The sequence below is a fragment of the Quercus robur genome, chromosome 6 (genome assembly GCF_932294415.1).
Source record: "Quercus robur chromosome 6, dhQueRobu3.1, whole genome shotgun sequence".
Lineage (NCBI taxonomy): Eukaryota > Viridiplantae > Streptophyta > Magnoliopsida > Fagales > Fagaceae > Quercus > Quercus robur.
Window position 1 is genome coordinate 40488783 of NC_065539.1, and position 18435 is coordinate 40507217.

General features: G+C 37.6%; 1 protein-coding gene and 1 pseudogene across 3 annotated transcripts in view; both read right to left on the reverse strand.

Moving 5' to 3' along the window:
* The window catches only part of LOC126688744 (protein SIEVE ELEMENT OCCLUSION B-like), a 100595-nt gene that overhangs the window by 64822 nt on the left and 17338 nt on the right, over positions 1-18435 (reverse strand). The window lies entirely within an intron of this gene.
* LOC126688746 (protein SIEVE ELEMENT OCCLUSION B-like) lies at positions 220-11907 on the reverse strand (annotated as a pseudogene).

Genomic DNA, 18435 nt, shown 5'->3' on the forward strand with positions numbered 1-18435 from the left:
ATTGCCATGCATAATAAATATTTAAATACACCCTCCAATTGCAACACGAACATCAAACGATTACATAGATAAATTTATAAACATGGGCATCGGATTACCATCGTAATCAAGATTCCCTTATTGTAGAATTACACTTACACATCACATACATCACACAAGTGGTACTCGTTACAAACTTAGACACATAATTATTTGGTAGAGAAAGAGAGAGAGAGAGAGAGAGATTGTCATTTAGTGCAGTGCTTTCATAGGACCATCAATGTGGCAACAGTTATAGCTGATATAAGTCTCCATGATACGAGGACACTCGGGGCATTTAATATGCTCTGGGACCTTTCCAGCATTCATGGGGATGTCAACATGGCAACAATGGCGACCTGCTTGAATAATCTTCTCATGGTGATTCTTGACACAAATTTCAAAGCCAACCTCACGCACTAGCTCCTTCTTTTTGTCAAACTCCTCCAAGACCTTCAACATTGGTGTCCCATTACCACTAATCACCAATCTAGATCCTTTGTTCAACACAACCCATCCACTTTCAATCTTGTATGAAAGCAACTTTTGGATTTCCTAAGTTACAATGTCTTATTCAGTCTTCTTGTGAGTCTTAGAGAAGAAAAAACTCTCTATACGGTTCCAGAAATGCCCTAAGATGTTGGGTTCATCCTCCCCTTTACTGCCTTTTCCCATGCAGAACAACTTAATGAAAATCTTTGTATCCTTCATGACTAGGTCATTAGCCAAGGTGGCTGCTTTCTTGTTAAATTGTTGGATCCATTCATTGTCCTTGCGTCCATAGAAGAAAATACACTTCTCTTGTTTGATCTGATTAAACAACAAAGCAATAATTTTATTTGAATTAATCTGTTTAAAATTTGCTTTTCAAAGTGCATGAATATGTGTACACGTTATTGTGTGTGACCATGATCCCTCACCACCTGTGTGATCCTCTCCATTTAACTTGAAACGGAGAAAAATTCTATTCCATCATTAAAATTTTATTTTTTGAATCTAACAATATATAATGCCACGTCATTTAAAATTTTGATGTGACAATAAATACACTTATAGATTCGTAAATCCTAATGTTTATATGTAGACTATAAAATGAATTCATTTCAAATGCAGATGATTTTAATATGTAATGTAAGTATTTATATTTATTTAGATTTGAGAAAATAAGTAAATAACTTTACCCAATTTGAAACATCTGGGTGAATGTCAAACCATACTGATCCTATCCCATCCACTCTATTAGTAAGAGTTTCTTCAACCATAGTAGTGAAAGGAAAGGCCTTCATTCCCCATACTCTGATCATGTGGAGTGCTTTGGGTGTTCCACCTTCCCTTGTCGATTCATCACCACGTGGATTGGCTTATTTTTTAAGTTCCACTCCTCTTTAATGAACTTGATGCCTAATACTGGTGAAAAGTACTACACTACATACCATGGCATCTTAGACCGCAACATCTCAAACTTCTTTTGTAGTTCATCGGTCCATTGCTCTACAATTGGGATCCACACAATTTTGTATTTATCTTCCTTTCTTATTCCTTCATAAATTGGCTTGAGAATCAAAATATCATTGATGGTGATGTCTAGGGCCAAAATGTAAAACAAAACATTCTTCTTTTTCAGCACATCGATATTAACCTATTTATGCAATACAATTATGAAAATTGAGCTATGTTAGATCGAAGTTGTAATATTTTAATAATTAAATAGATGATGTAATTATTGCATAGTTTAGATCGAATATAGTTATATACAAATGTAACAGTGGCCAGACGTGTTAGGCTAGCCAGCTCAAAAATCTAAGGACTTGGGTTAGAGATAGGGATAAAACCCTTTTTCGTCCCTACATTTTCATACGATTCTCACATTGGTTCTTAACTTTTTTTTTCACCGATTTTAGTCCCTATTCTGGAAAACGCGTCTCGTTTTTGTCCCCGACGTTATATTAGTGTCGGAAATTGCACAGCTGGTAAATGGAAAAAATTAAAAACATTAAAGTAATACCCACAAATTCCACGTCATTTTTTAAAAACAAAAAATTAATTTGTAAATTTTAACTAAATGAAAAAAAAGGAAAAAACTGAAATAAAAATAAAAACCCAGAAAAGTAAGAAAATTCAAAAACCCAAAAATTCAAAACCCAGAAGGAGAACAAGAACAAGAACAAACCTAGAAAATTATTTTTTAATCTCACTCTCTCTCTTCCTCTCACTTTCAGAGTTTCTCTCTTTTTCCCACGCTCTCTCCTCTCTTCCTCTCACCTTGAAAGCTTCTCCTCTCTTTCAATATTGGCTTTTGAGCCTCAGATCGGCGTGGCACAGATCAGCATGGAGGCTTTGGGTAGGTGGGATTCAAATTGCCGTGGTCTGGTGTTTGCTCATGGGTAGTCGTGGTTCGCCATGGGTGAGGTGTTCGTGGCTTGTCGTGGGTTGCTGTGGGTGGGGTGGTCGTGGCTCACCATGGATGGTCTTGGCTTGCTGTGGGTTGGTTGGATTTGATGGGTTGGCTGGGTTGGATTCGATGGTGGCTTGGTTGGCTTCGATGGTTGTTGGGTTGGTTTAGCTGATGGGTTTGTGGCTTGGTAGAACTGAAGAGTATGGATCTTGGGTCTTGCGTGGGTCTCTAAAAACTGAAGGGTATGGATCTTAGTAGTTGTTTGTGGCTCAGTAGTGGGTTTGGGTATGGAGGTTTGGTAGTGACAGTGGTACGAATTTTCTGGGTTTGTTCTTGTTCTCCTTCTCCTTTTGGGTTTTGAATTTTCTGGGGTTTTGAATTTTCTTACTTTTCTGGGTTTTTATTTTTATTTCAGTTTTTTCCTTTTTTTTTTTTTCATTTAGTTAAAATTTACACAAAACATCAAACACAAAAATCAAATCCAGATTTTTGGAATATGGGTTTAAATTTAATTTTTTGGGTTTTAAATTTGCTGGGTTTGAAATTTGTTGTTCTTGCTGGGTTTGGTTTTTAATTTTTTTATTTAGTTAAAATTAATAAATTAATTTTTTTAATTTAGAGGCTGACATGGAAAGCCACGTGGACACAGGGTGCATTATTTTAATATTTTAATTTATTCTGTTTGCTAGCTGTGCAATTTCTGTCTTTGATATAACGTCGGGGACAAAAACAAGACGCGTTTTCTAGAATAGGGACTAAAATCGGTGAAAAAAAAAGTTAGGGACCAAAGTGAGAATTGTGTGAAAATGTAGGGACGAAAAAGGGTTTTATCCCTTAGAGATTATGCGTGTCCATAACACTTAGGCTGGCTATTTTTTATTGGTTCAACATCATTTTGAGTTGGGCTTAGGCTTGATTTATGACAACAACCCCATTCAATAATTGATTTTTATTTTATTTATATGAAGAAAACTTCAAATTATATACTATCTAGTCTTAATTTTTAATGATAAATTTTAAATTATGCATAAATGAATGAGAAAATAAATTAAATTTTATTTACAATATTATTGATAGATATGTCATGTGTTTCAAAAATGGGACTAGGTTTGGACTAGGCTTGCAGATTGCTAGCTACTCTCTTTATTGGGTTGGTTTAGAGTCCACTTGGGTGGTTCAGAGTTCCTAGTAATTTATTTGCATAGTGTTTATCAAAGGATATAGTTTTTGGTAACTTCTAAAATCATAGTTGAGCTAGATTTAGGCCAAACATGAGCAAATACTATAACCCGACTCAATGCTAAAGACACCCTTATTTGTAGTATGCTATCAAAGACTGTTGGATTGGGGTCTAGGCTATTACACCATGCAATACCTCTCAAATCATTTTTTACTTTTTCAAAATTTGGAATTTTATTTATTTATTTAATTTTTATACATGATAGAAAATCTAATCTAGTCTAATCTAAGTATATATGTGTGTGAAGCTCTCTCTTGGAAACTTGAACCCTGACCTTTGCCCTCCACACCCCATAAGCACTTATACTTTTGGAGTGAACATCGCTTCAAGGGTGTGCGATGGTGCAATAGATCTCAATCCGTTATATAATAGTGATAATAGTAGTAGAAATAAAACCATAAAAAGTGATATGTCATAAGAGCTAACCACTCTGTTAGTGGAACCATCAATGAGTGGCTGCACATTATCTTTGCCAAAAATCAGTGTCTTGAACATCTCCATGATCACAGTTGGGGTTTGTAAAAGTTTGGAGAGTTTTCGATATGCCTCTATTGTTGGGCTTTGTGGAGTCTAGTTTTGGTTTGAACCGAATTGACAACCCGACCCGACCCGAATAATGTTGCGTGGTTTTTAATGGGAGATTTTTTTAGGCTTAGTCCATGGAGCGGAGGCTTGGGACACAATTGTGTGATTAGGGTTTGTGTTTTTACCGTGTTTTTGAGAGTGAGGAAAAACTGTAGCCGCATTTTATATTTCTTTTTTCCTGATAATAGTGAAATCCCTGCAACTCCATAAACGTAGGCAAATTGTCAAACCACGTAAATAATGTCTTGTGCGTGTGATTACTTTCTTTGGCGTGTGTTTTCTCCATTTTTTTTTTTTTTTTGTTTCTCATAGGTTGGGGATTTCAGTTAAATTCCCTACAACTGGTATCAGAGCCTAGGGTTAGGTTTGAGTGGGAGCAATGGTAGAGGAAGCAGGAAAGGCGTCTGGAATAGAAAAGTTTGATGGCACAGACTTCACGTATTGGAGGATGCAGATTCAAGATTATCTCTATGGGAGGAAATTGCATCTGCCTCTTTTAGGGACAAAACCTGAGACTATGAAGGCTGAGGAATGGGCGCTTCTTGACAGATAGGTTTTGGGAGTTATTAGGTTAACTCTATCTAGGTATGTTGCACACAATGTTGTAAAGGAGAAGACCACAGCAAATCTGATGAAAACTTTGTCTGGTATGTATAAAAAGCTGTCAGTAAACAACAAGGTACATCTAATGAAGAAACTGTTTAATTTGAAGATGGCAGAGAATGCATTAGTAGCACAACATTTGAACGAATTTAATACTATCACAAATCAATTGTCGTCTGTAGAAATTGATTTTGATGATAAGATCCGTGCACTAATTGTTTTGGCTTCTTTGCCAAACAGTTGGAAGGCAATGAGGATAGTAGTAAGCAATTCTACAGGAAAGGAAAAATTCAAGTATAATGATATATGAGATTTAATTTTGGCTGAGGAGATTCGCAAAAGAAATGCAGGCAAAACCTCAGGATCTGGTTTTGCCCTAAACCTTGAGACAAGAGGCAGATGTAATGACAGAAATTCAAATTGAGGCAGATCAAAATCCAGAAATTCTAATCGGAAAAGAAGTAAATCTAGATCAGACTAACAAATACAATGCTGGAACTGTGGGAAAACAGGTCACTTTAGGAGGCAAAGCAAAAACCCTAAGAAGAAGAATGAAGATGACTCTGCTAATGCTGTAACAGAAGAGGTACATGATGCATTACTTCTTGCAGTAGACAGTCCACTTGATGATTGGATTTTGGACTCAGGAGCTTCGTTTTATACCACTCCACACTAAGAAATCATACGGAATTATATTGCAGGAGATTTTGGTAAGGTGTATTTGGCTGATGGTTCAGCCTTGGATGTTGTAGGTATGGGAGATGTCCGGATATTGTTGCCCAATGGATTTGTTTGGTTACTGGAGAAGGTTCGACATATTCTTGACCTGAGGAGGAATCTGATTTCTGTTGGACAACTTGATGATGAAGGACATGCAATACTATTTGTTGGTAGTACTTGGAAGGTTACAAAGGGAGACATAGTATTGGCTTGTGAAAAGAAGATTGGTACTTTGTATATGACCTCAAGTCCAAAAGACACAATTGCAGTTGCTGATGATAGTAGTGACATAAGCCTATGGCACTGCAGACTTGGTCATGTGAGTGAGAAAGGGATGAAGATGCTGTTGTCAGAAGGAAAACTACCATAATTGAAGTCCATTGATTTTGACATATGTGAAAGTTGCATTTTAGGAAAGCAGAAAAAAATGAGTTTCTTGAAAACTGACAGGACACCGAAGGCTGAAAAATTGGAATTAGTACACACTGATTTGTGGGGGCCTTCTTCGGTTGCATCCCTTAGAGGTTCATGATACTACATCACTTTTATTGATGACTCAAGCAAAAAGGTATAAGTTTATTTTCTGAAAAATAAATCTTATGTATTTGAAACTTTTAAGAAGTGAAAGGCCATGGTTGAGATAGAAACAGGTTTGAAAGTAAAATGTTTGAGGTCAGATAATGGAAGAGAGTACATAGCTGGAGGGTTCAATGAGTATTGTGCTGCACAAGGAATTAGGATGGAGAAGACCATTCCTGGGACACCACAACAAAATGTGTGGCTGAGCGCATGAACAGAACTTTCAATGAACGTACTAGAAGTATGAGGTTCCGTGCTGGACTACTAAAAACTTTTTGGGCTGATGCTGTTAGTACTGCAACTTACTTGATAAACCGAAGACCATCAGTTCCCATAGAGTTCAGACTTCTTGAGGAGGTTTGGAGCGATAAAAAGGTAAAGTTTTTACACTTAAAAAGTTTTTGGTTGTGTTTCTTATGTTCATATTGATTTTGGTGCTCATAGTAAACTTGATGCAAAGTCTAAAATATGTTTTTTCATTGGCTATGGTGATGAGAAATTTGGCTATAGGTTTTGGGATAAACAAAACAGGAAAATCATCAGAAGTAGAAATGTGATATTTAATGAATTGGTTATGTACAAGGACAGGTCAACTGTAGTGTCAGATGTTATAGAGATTGATCAAAAGAAATCTGAGTTTGTTAGCTTAGATGAATTGATTGAAAGTACTGTCCAGAAAGGGGGTAAAGAAGATAAGGAGAATGTAAATTCACAGGTAAATCATAGTACACCTGTAGCTGAAGTCTGCAGATCTTCCAGGAATATTAGACCTCTACAGTGTTATTCATCTGCTTTAAATTATCTTCTGTTGACTGATGGTAGTGAGTTAGAGTGTTATGATAAAGCCTTGCAAGATGAGAATTTAAGCAAGTGGGAGTTAGCCATGAAGGATGAGATGGATTCCTTGTTGGGGAATTAGACATGAGAACTGACTGAATTGCCAGTAGGAAAGAAGGCTTTGCACAACAAGTGGGTCTATAGAATTAAGAACGAGTATGATAGTAGCAAACGTTACAAGGGCAAATTAGTTGTTAAAGGGTTCTAGCAAAAGGAGGGCATTGACTACATAGAGATATTTTCTCTAGTTGTGAAGATGTCAACAATCATACTAATACTAGGTATGGTGGCTGTAGAAAACTTACATCTTGAGCAGTTAAATGTGAAGACGACATTCCTTCATGGTGACTTGGAGGAAGACCTTTACATGATTCAGCTAGAAGGGTTCATTGTTCAGGGACAAGAGAATCTAGTCTACAAATTGAGAAAGAGCTTGTATGACCTAAAACAAGCTCCTAGACAGTGGTACAAGAAATTTGACAATTTTATACATAGAATTGGGTTCAAGATATGTGAAACTGATCATTGTTGCTATGTCAAGTATTTTGACAATTCTTATATCATATTACTATTGTATGTGAATGATATACTTATTGTAGGGTCTAGCATTGAGGAGATTAATAATCTGAAGAAACAATTGTCCAAACAGTTTGCAATGAAGGATTTGGGAGCTGCAAAGTAAATCCTTGGTATGAGAATCATTAGAGATAAGGCTAATGGTACATTGAAACTTTCACAGTCAGAGTATGTGAAGAAAGTTCTCAGCAGATTCAATATGAATGAAGCTAAACCAGTGAGCACACCCTTGGGTAGTCATTTCAAACTAATCAAAGAATAGTCACTGAAAACAGAAGAAGAAAGGGACTATATGAACAAGGTGCCCTATGTCTTAGCAATTGGCAGCTTGATGTATGCTATGGTGTGTACAAGGGTAGACATTGCACATGCAGTGGGAGTTGTGAGCAGATTCATGAGTAAGCCTGGAAAGTAGCATTGGGAGGCAGTCAAGTGGATTCTGAGATATATGAAGGGTTCATTAAATACATGTCTTTGCTTCACAGGTGCAAGTTTGAAACTGCAGGGTTAGGTAGATGCTGATTTTGCTGATGATATTGATAGTAGAAAGAGTATTACTGGGTTTGTTTTCACTCTGGGTGGTATAGCTATATCATGGGCTTCAAATCTACAAAAGATTGTTACTTTGTCTACTACAAAAACTGAGTGTGTTACAGCAATTGAAGCTGGAAAGGAGATGATTTGGCTACATGGTTTCTAAGATGATTTGGGTAAGAAGCAGGAGATGAACATTCTACACAGTGACAGTCAAAGTGCAATCTTTCTTGCCAAAAAATCAGCTTTTCATTCAAAGTCGAAGCATATATAAACAAAATACCACTTTATTTTTTACCTTGTTGAAGATAAGCTGGTAATATTTAAAAGATTTGTGGATCTAAGAACCCAGTAGACATATTGACTAAGGGTGTCACTATTGAGAAGCTGAAGTTGTGTGCAACTTCAGTTGGTCTTCTAACTTGAGGACAAGAGGATGAGTTGCAGGGACGAGGGATTGTGTTTTAGAGGATTGCGGTTGATATTGGTGATTGAACTAGTCTCCAAGTGGGAGATTTGTTGGGTTTTGTGGAGTCTAGTTTTTGTTTGAACTGGATTGACAACCTGACCTGACCCGAATAATGTTGTATGGTTTTTAATGAGAGATTTTTTGAGGCTTAGTCCATGAAGTGGAGGCTTGGGCTGATAGGTCCAAGCCAGAGTGCTCATGGACAAGCCTCCTAGGTGTCCGGGGGCAATAGGCTTGTGTATAAAATGCAATTGTGTAATTAGGGTTTGTGTTTTTTCTGTGTTTTTGAGAGTGAAGAAAAATTGTAGCAGCATCTTGTATTTCTTTTTCCTTGATAATAGTGAAATCCCTGCAACTCCATGGACGTAGGCAAATTACTGAACTATATAAATAACTGTCTTGTGCGTGTGATTGCCTTCTTTAGCGTATGTTTTCTCCATTTTTTTTTTTCGTTTCTCACAAGTTGGGAATTTGGGTTAATTCCCTACATCTATTATCTCTACATTGAACAGCAATCTTTGATTAGAATTCCTACGCATTTTTAACCTATTATATTTAATGTGCAACATATTTAACCTATTTGTTGACGGCAAAGTGTAATCTGCATCCTTAGCAAGGTAAGGGTGTAATTGATTTTTTGAGCAAAGGGTGATAGATCCTGTGTCCTGTCCCTGAAATTAAGCAATAAGCATGGTTATTGCGTTAGATTAAATATATGATATTATACACAATTATTTATGGACATATTCTTCATTTCAAAGGCAAAGACTTACTCATCATTAATGATGCAACACATTTGAGTCATACAAGCTGCGATAGTTATGACAGCCCAATAGACATCTATTGGGATACAGTCCATGGCTATTGACAATGATGGTACATCTTTTGTACCATAGATGGATAGCTTCTCTAACTCAAACATGCATTGAATGACTTCTAATGTGACCTTGACCAAGTTGTTAAGTTCTACCATCGCTTTCTTGTGTTTCTGAAGGCCTGGACGGCTTAAGATGGTAGGTACTCGCTTCAAGATCCCAGTTAGTTTGGCGAGTTGGTCTGATGAGTGAAGTTGGGTAAGGATCCATAATTCCCCATACTCCATAGCAAAAGCCACAAGTGTCAACCCTGCCTTTGAATCCCATGAGTAATTTGAGAGATTATTAAGTATTGAAATTGTTGTTTTGTGTGCAAATTCCTCACCTGGAGATTTGCATGTCATCTCGCATTACATAATTTGGCATCAAATTACCAATTGTTCGAATAATAGTTAGATTATTAAATTTATTCTTTTATAATAGTTACAATGTTGGACAAAAACTGCTATTCTTTTGTAATTACTAGGGAGGAAAGATGCTTGAGTGTACACAGTGATAGAGTGAAGCCAGCTTTAGGAGCCTTTTCCTCAATATTCTCCGGGTGCCCATGGGTACCCTAGAGTAAGCCATAAGCAATTTTCCATGAAAAAACTCAAAGACATATATGAAGAGAATAAAAATTTGAAATTACCAATTTTTCTTGTTTAAATTTAAACAAAAAACAACTTAGCATGTATCTATTTATTCCTTTCAAAACTAAATATGTGAAAAAAATTTTGTTCATCTCTATGCCATTGATTTGGATATAAGCCATGGAGGTTTACAGATATTGTCATAAGTTATTGATGTTTCGAAAAGTTTTAGTTATTAGAAAATTATGTTTAATTATTTAATACTCATAAGAGAGTATGTGCATGTAGTGGTAACATATATATAGATATATATACTAGCATAACATTGCCAGCAACAACCGTGGCATGCTTGAGAATGTTTTCCACGATATCATCAACATTGTCGTCGCACTATAAAAAAACCGGTCTACAGCTGCGTTTGAAAAACGCAGCTTAAGACCCCAAAAGCGCGGCTATAGGCCTTGAGCTGCGGTCTTTAGGCCGCGTTATAAACGCGGCCTAAAGACCGCAGCTCAAGGCCTATAGCCGCGCTTTCTAACTGCGGCTATAGGATTTGGCCTATAGCCGTGTTTTTGGAAACGCGGCTATAGACCAGCTTTAAGCCGCGTTTGAAAACGCGGCTATAGGTTTTTTTTTTTTTTTTTTTTAAAAAAAAAAAAATTCTGGGTTTTTTTTTCCCCAGAAAATTCAAATATAAAAAATTCAAAATTAAACACAAATACAAAAAATTCAAAATCAAATACAAATCCAGAAAATTCAAAATCAAATACAACATACTCACAATACAAATACACCCAGAAAATTTTAAATTAAACACAATAAACTCACAATCCAAACACATGCACCCAAAAAATTAAAAATCAAACATAAACCCAGAAAATTCAAAATCAAACACAAACCCAAAAAATTAAAAATCAAACACAACATACTCACGATACAAACACAATGAAAAAATTCAAAATCAAACAAAACGTGTTCCAAAATATAACACAAACCCATGAATCTCCTCTCATTCAACAAAACCAACCAAATCTAACACTAATTCCATTCAATAAAACAAAAGCACAAGCTGAGAAACAAAAAAGAACACAAACCTGTGAAGAAGGAAGAAAGAAAAAGGAACAAAAAAAGAAAGGGTACCCAGATGTGAAGGAAGAAAAAAAAAAAAAAAAAAAAAAAAGACTAACCCAGATGTGAAGAAGGAAGAAAGAAAACGAAAAAAAAAAAAAAAAAAGAAAGAACGAACCACCTGAAGAATGAAGAAAGAAAGGGAAAAGAAAGAAAAGAGAGTAAGTAGGGGTAGGTGGGAAAGGGGGGGTGCAGGTGTGAAAGGTAGTGTACGTGGGAAGCTTCAGGAAATTTTTTTTTTTTTTTAAGCGCTACCTATAGCCGCGTTTTTAAAAAGAAAAAACACAGCTATAGGTAGGTTCTTAAAAAATTTTTACGGGAACTATAGCCGCATTTTTTAAAAACGCGGCTATAGACAACCTGTAGCTGTGTTTTTTCTATGTAAAAACGCGGCTAAAGGTGACCCGTAGCCGCGTTTTTAAATCATAAAAACACAGTTACAGGTTACCTATAGCTGTGTTTTTTGAAAAACGCGGCTGTAGGTGACCTTTAGCCGCTTTTTAAGACACAAAAACGCGGCTATAAGTCCACCTTAAAAAATTATTCGGTTGGACCTATAGCTGCGTTTTAAGTTAGCTATAGTGGCGTTTTTAGAAAACGCGGCTATAGCCGCGTTTCTATAGATCCCTTATAGCTGCGTTTTTTGTAGTGTCGTCAGCATGAACATGGGTTGCATAAATGTGATTCGTGATCTGCTCGTCTGACATGGTTAACATGCTCAGCTCAGCCTTAATGGGTTGCTGTGCAGAAGCTAGCGCAATCTTGTTGCTAGCCATTGTGTTGTGTATAAACAAAGCAAGAAAACTCAGAAAGTTCTAGGTTTAGGGCAAAGTAGAGAAAAGTAGGCTTGTGGTGTTGTGCAGTAACATGGTCCCTATTTATAGTCTTCAGGACCTGAATTAGGCTACAAGCAAAGATTATATCTTGGTTCCATGGGGTCCACAGTAATAAATGCACGTTTTAACGTATATATGTCTCAATGAATTAGGTCAAATTTTTCATTTGATTTTCAAACATATGGCTCTCCCTTTTTTACGCGCTAAATATACATTTCATTTTCGACGTAAATGTCCTTTTAGTCCCTACATTTTGGGGTCATTTCTATTTTGGTCCCTATATTTTCATTTTACCACTTTTAGTCCTTAAATCAATTAACGCGTAACATTTAAGTTTTTACCGTCACCCAACTAACAGAAAAAGTTGACGTGACAAACGGAGTGTACTGTTGACACAGTAAATGTTGACGTGGCGAATAAAATAAAAAAAAATTATTTATTATTTAATTAATGCCAAGTCAGCATAAAATAATAATAAAAAAGACATTTTCATGTTTTTTTTCTAAATTCTTTTAAAATAAAATAAGATAATTAAATTAAAAATTTTATTTCTTACATTACTTTTTTTTCTGAAGAACATGTTCATGTTCCTTGGGTTCATCCCCAAAAGTTTTCTTGAGAAACAAACACACAAAAAAAACCCAAAAAATTCAGCTCAAAAACGAAATCATAAGTCTCAAAGCCCTCATTTTCAACCCAGCAAAATCATCAAATCCCCAAGCCATAAGCCCATAAAGTTTAAAACTGGAAAATCATCAAATCCCAGAAGCCACAACCCAGACTTCTTCAATCACCAAACTCACATTGAAACCCAGAACCTGACCACCACACTTCTTAAATAGTAGACAATGCACCGAATGTGGCAATGAATTTTATTTGTTCCTTCAGAGGAGCCTCTGCTCAGCTCTTTCAGTTTGCATCTACCTATGGTACGAGATAAAACCAAACAAAGACAAAAACAAATAAAATAAAATTCCTCATGTTTCTACGTTCCCATCTATGATTTCTGTTTCAATATTTCGATTCGATCTGTACTTTTATTTTGTGTGTGTGTTTGTTTGTAACCTATGAGTTTTGTTTCATTTACTGGTTTATTTGCTCGTTTCTTGTTTCTGGGTTTTTGGTTTTAGCTAATACTGTGTGTGTTTGAGGACTGTTTGGTTGCTAGAAGAATTGTTGGAAAATCGAATAGGAAATGGGTTGCTGATCTGTGGGTTAGAAATCGAAAAAAGAAGGAAGTAAACTATTCTTTTATTTATTGATTTGTTTATCTTAAACAGTAGACGATCGAGATTGAAGGAGAGGAGCTTAGAGAAGTAAGGTTGTTGAGCGAAGGAGGAGGAGGCGGAAGTGAAGGCGAGAGAGATGAGGCTCGACAGGGACGACGGCATCATTTCCTCTGCTGCATTTTCCGTGTCCATTTCCAAAGAAGATCTGCTCAGATTGATGAGCTCTGAGAATCAGATTTGCTTTTATTCTTGTGTTTTTGGGGACTGTGCCATGGACCTCTTTGGATTTGTATTTGTGTTTTTTGGGTTGTTGCTGGTTTTGCTGAAGATGGATTGATGGGTTTGTGTTTGTATTCTTGCTAGATTTGTGTTTGTCTTCTAGCTGGATTTGTCAGCATTTGTGTTTGTGTTTGTGTTCTTACTGGATTTGTGTTTGTGTTCTTGCTTAATCTTGTGTTTGTTTTCTAGGAAAAAAAAAAAAAGAGAAAATGTCAAATAAAGGAAAATGTTCTTGTTCTTAAATTTGGATTTGTATTTGTAAGGACTGAAAATGTTTTGGGCCCAAAACGTTTTTGGGCTCAAACGCTAACGGCCCGAACAATAAATTTTTAGAGAGTGGGCGGAAGAACTAGATTTATCCTAGAAGAAAAATTATTAGGTTTAACGTTCTAAGACAGTTTGATGCAAGTTCTATTAACAACCTCTCTTTGCTAAAGCTTCCATTCTATGTTTCAACTTATTTTTCTTAAAAGTAATATTGTAGAGGAGTTCCAATCCCCTCTCTCAATGCATTCTTCCATGTTATATACTACCATCCTAGTGTCATCCTCACCACACACGTGTAGATTAGATTTGGGGGATTCCTTCCTGTCCCATCTAACATTTCCTAGAACCTTCAACCAGTAGCTATAAGGCTGTTTCATCACTGTTCAGGCATCACCTCCACATTAATGCGGCCAGAGAATTGGTTGAGAGATAGTTAATGTAGAGGTTGCAGCCTTTAGAGATATTTATCTGCCTTTTTATCCTTATCCCTAGTCCAATGTCCTACCTTTAGTGTGACGTAGTCTCGAAGTAAGTCCGTAATGATAAGGCACTCAGATTCACCTCGGACACATGTTGCCGAGGATACTTTTGTCCTCGAACACTTGTTGGGCCCATATCACGTTGCCTCTACTCCTCTCTTAACTTTATTCTACTCATAGCTTTATTTGGGCCTCTTCAAATGGCCTAACGTCCTCGGATAGGGTCATAGTTCAGTTACCGCTTTTAACAACACTTCTTGATTAACTAGCCCCCACAATAGCCCCACAATAGCCCCTCAAAATCTTGCTTTTTTGACTCCTCGGAAGAAAAGGATGATTTTGATGTTCTTATCCCGTCTCGTTTTTGGCTTCACTCAATATTCTTGACCTACTTCATGTCTTTTGGTATGCTTTGGATACGCTCCTGATGCTTCGACGACCAAGGCGTGCCTAGCATTAAATTTTGGTGACGCCCCTGTCTCCCATGTTCAATGGTAAAATATAAATCGAATGGTAGGAGGCTTTTCTTGTTTTACGAGCAGGAACTTTCCTGCTTGTAACTTCTGCGCCACTATAAATAGTTTTTCGAATCAATTCTCTCTCTTATTTTCAGTGATCACACAATTCTAAAGCTCATACACTGAATCTGCCTCTCTTTTTTTTTATTTTTTTATTTCCTTGTGCATCTACAAATACTAGAATCTTGTCTGAGGACCTTCTTTCAAACTTGTAAGTCTTCTTAAAACCTTCTTAGCTTTCATCTTAAACTCGTTAATTTTTCTACGAAACCCTTTAGGAAAATGGGTAAGTTTTAGTGTCTGGTTGAGTCCGAGGAGGGTATAAGAAGTTTTCGGGCTAAGTATAGGATCCCCCTAATAGTGGGTGTGAGGTATGCAGCCCAGGAGGAGTGGGCCGGTGCTAGAAGAACAAGGGAAGTGGTCATTCCCATGATTGCCTTCATAGAAGGTGGGATAACCATTCCCATGGGTACTATTACTAGAAACTACCTTAGGTTCTTTTGGTTATCCCCTACTCAATGTGCCCCAAACATGTTTATAGTCCTGGGAAGTATAGAAGCCTTGAATGAGAGAATGAACCTAAACCTGACCCATCATGATGTGAATTGGGTGTACAACCTCCACCATTTAAAGGGGCAGGGATATTATCTCAAGTCGAGATATCCTGCGGTGAGGCTAATTCAATACCTTCCTACTTCAAACAAGAATTTAAAGGAGGATTTCCTTATCTTTTCTGGAAAATGACATGATGATCTGCCTTGCCCAATGGAGGAAGGAGAACCAGGTGGGAATATAGCCGTAGATTTATAAAGTTTGGTTTATACACACATATTTTTCTTTTTTTTCTTTTTTATTTTTATTTTGAGTCCCAGTATTCGTATCTCTAATGAGACTTCATTTCAATTCAATGATTTTGTAGATAGACGTTCTACCAAGCCCAGACTCAGCTTAGTCAACAAAGCAAGTTTGGATAGGGTATTGCAAGCCGAGATATACGTGAACGAAGATGACAGCCAACTCCGGGCAGCCCATTTAATCCTCGGATACACCCCTCTCTCGTTTGCTTTCCAAGCACCTAAGTGCGTGATCAGAGCCCACGATCCTCAGCTTCGCCGTATTAGCGTTGCCTACAAGGGGTTCGTCGTTCCAGAGGGTGTTCCACTTCCTAGAGACACCCCCTGTACTCAACCCCTTTTTGTTGCCACTGTCTCAGTAGGAGTCTCTTCATCCCAGCTCGCCCTTAGGGAAGAGGAAGTAGAAGAGAAAAAGGAAGAAGAAGAAAAGGAGAGAGAAGAAGAAGAAAATTCAAAGGAAGTTGTAGAATTATCATACTCCTCGGACGATTTTGAGATTTTTAATCAAACTATACACTCCGAGGAAGATCTTGACAAAATAGGTGTACAAAGGAAGCCCTAGAAAAGTCTAATGGAGCTGATAAAGAATCAACCTAAAGAGTGCACCGGGGAGATCTACGCAGTCTCAGATTCCTCCTCCTCCTACCAAGTTTCCTCCTTCTGCTCCCCACCAACCTTCTCACCAACCTCCCAACCGGTTAGAGCTGAAGCTGTTGATTTGAAAAGGCGAAGGGAGCAGAAAGGGAAGGATGTAGTAGATACTGGAAGAACCCGTCTGACCCGTGAAGAAAAGGTCTAATGAACTGCAAAGCAGCAGAAGACTAGCCATACTTTACAGCGAGGCCAGGAGAAGTCGGACGCTCAACCTCCTAAGCCATAAGCTTGGTTGCTAGCACCTATGCACGGTGGGGAGCCCCTATGAGATGCATCAATTAGGGACTTCAACGGTGGCATTGGGTGCCACGTAGCCTCGGCTGTAGAGGAGGCTTTATTACTTCCAAAGGACATGGCCGAACTAAAAAATGCAAGGAAGAATGAACTCATCCTTAACAATAAAAGATATTTGGGAATGGTATAGTGTTAATTCTCTTCTTCTTATTTTTGTGATCATTATTCACTGATGTGTGCTTTCTACTGACTATGGTGTTGATTTCTTCCTTTTAGGTTATCCAAAACACTTTCAAACTGGATGAGATGTTCAATAATTGTTACCAACAGTTAGAGGATGAAAGGAAAAAACGGGCATCTGCTGTACAAACGTTAACCATATCCGAGCACATCTTGGCGGACGCGAGGAAAAAATTAATTGATGAGGAGCAAGCTCGCAAAAGCGCTGACTCGACCTTGGAAGGCACACAAAGGCAAGCCGAGGATCAGAGAAAGTGCTTGCGTGAAGCAAATGAAGAATTGAAGGCTGCCAGGGAGCAAATGGCAGCCCTTAAAAAACAGTTGGAGGAAGCCTAAAAGTTAAAGGATCAAGCTGGAAAGTCCAGGGAGAAGGCCGAGAAGGCAAAGGTTGAGGCCGAGCAGGCAACGAACGAGGCCGAACAGAAAGGTTACGACCTTGGGGTGGTTGAGATAGAGGAAACCCTTAGGGCAGAGGTGCCAATGGTGTGTCGCATTTACTGCACCCAAACTTGGAATGAAGCCCTTAACCGAGCTGGGGTTGAGGCTTCATCTGAGTTAAGGAAGGCAGAAAATGTGTTCCATCCTCTTGCAATCCGTGCCTTGGATCCTCCATCCACTCAAGCCAAGGTGACTCCCACAACTACTGATCCCAATCAAGAAGTTTCGCTTCAGAATCCTCTTCCTCCTAACCAACAAGAACCAGCCAAAGAGACCAGTGCCCCCCAAGAAGCATCCTTGGATAAAGCTACAACCACTCCTGAGGCAGAGGTAGCCTCTCAAGGCTTTCAGCAGGATTTGGCTTCTACAGTCATGCCAGCCGAGGGAGTTGCTAAGGGCAAAGAGGGAATAACTACCTCGGAGGCAGACAAATCAGCCAACCAAACTTCCAAGCTTCAAATTAAGCTAAAAAAATAGGCCTTATTTTATAATTTGATTAGGACTTTTGCAAGGATTTTGTCTCTGTTTACTTGTTGTTGTGGTTGTTTTTTTTTTTTTTTTTTTTTAGACTTATCTTAATGAAGTATGCATTTTCACTTTTTGGAATTTGTTTGAGTTGCCGTTTATTTTGTTTCTGTGTTGTTCGTTTTGTCATTTCAGTTTGAGTGGTTTCATCTTGATTGCTTTTTGTTTATAAGAGAAAAATGTAACTTCCATACATTTACCGTTGGTAGTTAAAATAGATGATAAACATTAAGACTATGAGATCGCATGGAGACATTTTGGATACGTATGCATTCCTTCTAATAAATTGAAACTTAGGGAAGCGTTCAAAAGTTGGATAAAGCTGGGTCTAAAGTACTTCAGTTATACATTAAATGGTACTCACAGGCTTATTAGGATTTATATCTTCAATAGGTAATTAAGAACCCTTTGATCCGAGGACAATATTTACGGGTTTATTTTTTTTTTGAAAGCCTAAGCTCATGTGGCACCAGCATTTTGACAGCAAGAGGCTGTATTAGTTTCCACTGAACCCATTTAGTGATTCAATAGATGTCATAGGGTATTAATTTCCACTAAGTTTGTGGTCCGAGGAACCTGACATAACTTAGTTTCTGTTTAATACTTCAGTAGATGTCATAGGGTATTAATTTCCACTAAGTTTGTGGTCCGAGGAAACTGACATAACTTAGTTTCTGTTTAATACTTCAGTAGATGTCATAGGGTATTAATTTTCACTAAGCTTGTGGTCCAAGGACTTGACATAACTCAG